We start from the raw sequence: 3,553 nt of genomic DNA, 5'->3' as shown, positions 1-3,553 counted from the left end.
TGCCTGTTTTGTAAATATGCACTAACACGATCACCTGGAAAAAAAAATGTGTTGCCTCTTGGCCATTAGTGGAAAGACCACTGTGTTTATAGGAGGTTGTGGCTTAAAGATATCCAAACAGAAGTCAAAAATGTAATATAAAAAGAGCAGGGCCCTCCTATCCCTCTTGTATTGAACTGTATTGTTGCTGCATTGTCTCCCGTTATATTGTAAAGCGCTGAGCAAACTGTTGGTGCTATATAAATCCTGTATAATAATAATAATAATAATATAATGCAGCTTACCTGTTACATATGGTGGCTGTGCTTTTCTTACAGAAGAAACCTGTTGATCTTGCCAGAATTGGAGTCTTTGTCACTTCCTGTAACCTAAACTGAAATATTAGTCTCCTTTCCAAGCTATCCTTTTGAAAACTACAAATCCTACAAAACTACCCATATGCAGAGCAGGGACGCGGTGGTGACCTTTTCCTCTGGTTTGCTAATCCCCGCTAGCCTTCCTTCCCTGTCCCATCCATCCCATATGATGTCAGGCACGTGGCTTCTTTGTGCCACTCTGAAAGTGTCCCTGTTTTACCAGTGGAGGGTCAGCTAGGCAGGGACTTAACTCAAACTGGCTTGGACATGTCCAAACCAGCCACATGTATCCCACTGGGATGTTGTCAGAGCCGACAGCCATTCATAGATGGGGAACATCTCCGCCACCTGTGATTGGCTGTTGACTTTGACAGCTTCCTTGCAGCATTGCTCAGGTACCTTTTGACAGATTGATGACCCCCACCCTAGAGGATCCCTGGCAGAATCAAAACTATTGGGTATCACTATGTCAGATTCAACTGGGGAAAATGGTGGGGGATGTTTTACACTACTGTGATCATAGGGTGCAACCAGCTGCTGAAAAGCAGGAGGAATGAGCACCAGAGGGAAAACTGCAGCTATAAAATGATCACTCCCCAGGAATACTCACAGACCAGCTTAGAAAGTATGGCTGTGCGACCACTGTCACTGCAGGTGGAGCACAATAATTACAGTTGTGTTTGTTGTTACTCACTGTGTCTGTCAGCAGAGAAGAAAATCTGTTGCATAGGAAAAGGAAAGCTGTGTGCCTGACAGTTCTTTCCCAGTGCTTCATAGCTGATGTTCACATCTCTGCCTTGCTGTGTGGGCCATCCTTCGAGCATTGCTCTGTTGTCTCTGGCAGAACTGTTGTGAGGGGAGAAGCAGTGCCATTCATTCAAAGAACAGCTTGCCTAAAACAGAGCCCAGCTGCCGAAGCACAGCAGGAACACAATGCGGGTTTTCAAAGCCGACAGCCAGTCAAAGGCAGGGTAGCCCCTGCCATCTGTGATCGGCTGTTGGCTTTGTCAGCTTCCTAGCGGCATCAATCAAGTGGGTTCTGACTAGTGTCTGAAGAAGCCCAAGTTCATCCCTGCGACCTACCTCTCATCTACCTGTGACCGACAGGTTACCGACTCCCAATCTATAGATAAAAAAAAAAAAAGCGGGGGTAGGTATTTATTTTTATAATAAATACATCAATATATATATTTTTTAAGTGATTGCGTTCACTCTAAGCTTCGTAAACAGCTGAGGAGAGCTGGGGGAGGAGAAACAGCATCTCACTGAACTTTCTAGTGAATGGTTGTATGGGGAGGGGGGTGGTGGTGGTGACAGGACAAGTCTGATCATTGGAGGAGAGCAGGCTGACTTCTCAGCACATCTAGAGAACTGATCAGGGTGTGTTATTCAAAATTTATACTGCTACATTTCTTTGTTAAATATAACCTAAATCTATCTATTTGGTTTGTGTAAAAGTTAGTCTTCAAGCTATGGTACCAATCATTGAAAATTGATCACGCCTAACGGTCTATCTCATTTCTTGAGACACTAAGCCAGGACAGTACAAATACCCACCAAATGATTCCTTTTTGGAAAGTAGACAGTCCAAGGTATTTAGTAAGAGGCATACTGAGTTTTTTGAAGTTGTAATTTTTTCCCACAATTCTATTGAAAATTAAGATTTATTTTTTTTTTAATTGCGCCCCCCCCCCCCCCAAAATTGTCATATTAACAGGTTTTCTCTCACACGGCATATGCATACTTGCAACTACACCCCAAAACACATTCAGCTACTCCTCCTGAATATGGGGATTCCACATGTGTGACGTTTTCACAACTTGGCCACATAGAGAGGCCAAACATGCAAGGAGCACCTTTGGGTTTCCTAGGGGTATAAATTACACATTTAATTTCCTGACTTACTATTACACTTTTGAAGGCCCTGGACAATGGAATTATCCACAAAATGACCCCATTTTGAGAAGCAAACACCTCAACGTATATTCTATGAGGCATGATGAGTCTTTTGAAAATGTCTTTTTTTTTTTTTTTTTTTTTTATTTCCACAACTTTTTGGGAAATGTGGAAAGAAAATGAAAACATATATATTTTACACAGTTGTCCATTTATAAGATATTTCCAACACATAGCATGTACATACCAAAAAATTACACCCCAAAATGCATTCTGCTACTCCTCCTGAGTAGACGATACCACGTGTGAGACTTTTCCATAGCCTGGGCACATAGAGAGGCCCAACATCCAAGTAGCACCTTTAGGGACAAAAATTACACATCTAATTTCCTGACAACCTATCATCTTTTTGAAAGCCCTGGAGCACCAGGAAAATGGAAACCCTGACAAAACGACCCCAGTTTGGAAAGCAAACGTCACAATGTATTTTCTAAAAGGCATAATGAGTTTTTGGAACATTTCTTTTTTTTCCCCAAGTTTTTGGAATATGTTGTCAATCTGTAAGATATTTTTAACAAACAGCATGGACATACCAAGAAGTACACCCCAAAATACAGTCTGCTACTCCTGATTATGGGGATACCACAGGGAAACTGCAACACCAGCTCAAGCCAGGATATGCAGATATAGCGGTGTTTTGGCCTGAAAGAACTCCAGGTAGACGCAGATGAAACATACATACAGTCAGGTCCATAAATATTGGGACATCAACACACTTTTAACATTTTTGGCTCTATACACCACCACAATGGATTTGAAATGAAACAAACAAGATGTGCTTTAACTGCAGACTGTCAGCTTTAATTTGAGGGTATTTACATCCAAATCAGGTGAACGGTGTAGGAATTACAACAGTTTGCATATGTGCCTCCCACTTGTTAAGGGGCCAAAAGTAATGGGACAGAATAATAATCATAAATCAAACTTTCACTTTTTAATACTTGGTTGCAAATCCTTTGCAGTCAATTACAGGCTGAAGTTTGGAACGCATAGACATTACCAGACGCTAGGTTTCATCCCTGGTGATGCTCTGCCAGGCCTCTACTGCAACTGTCTTCAGTTCCTGCTTGTTCTTGGGGCATTTTCCCTTCAGTTTGGTCTTCAGCAAGTGAAATGAATGCTCAATCGGATTCAGGTCAGGTGATTGACTTGGCCATTGCATAACATTCCACTTCTTTCCCTTAAAAAACTCTTTGGTTGCTTTTGCAGTATGCTTTGGGTCATTGTCCATCTGCACTGTG

The sequence above is a fragment of the Staurois parvus genome, unplaced genomic scaffold (assembly GCF_062004578.1).
Source record: "Staurois parvus isolate SC_StPar_1 unplaced genomic scaffold, SC_StPar_1.0 ptg000249l, whole genome shotgun sequence".
NCBI lineage: Eukaryota > Metazoa > Chordata > Amphibia > Anura > Ranidae > Staurois > Staurois parvus.
Note: the sequence above shows the minus strand (reverse complement) of the source record.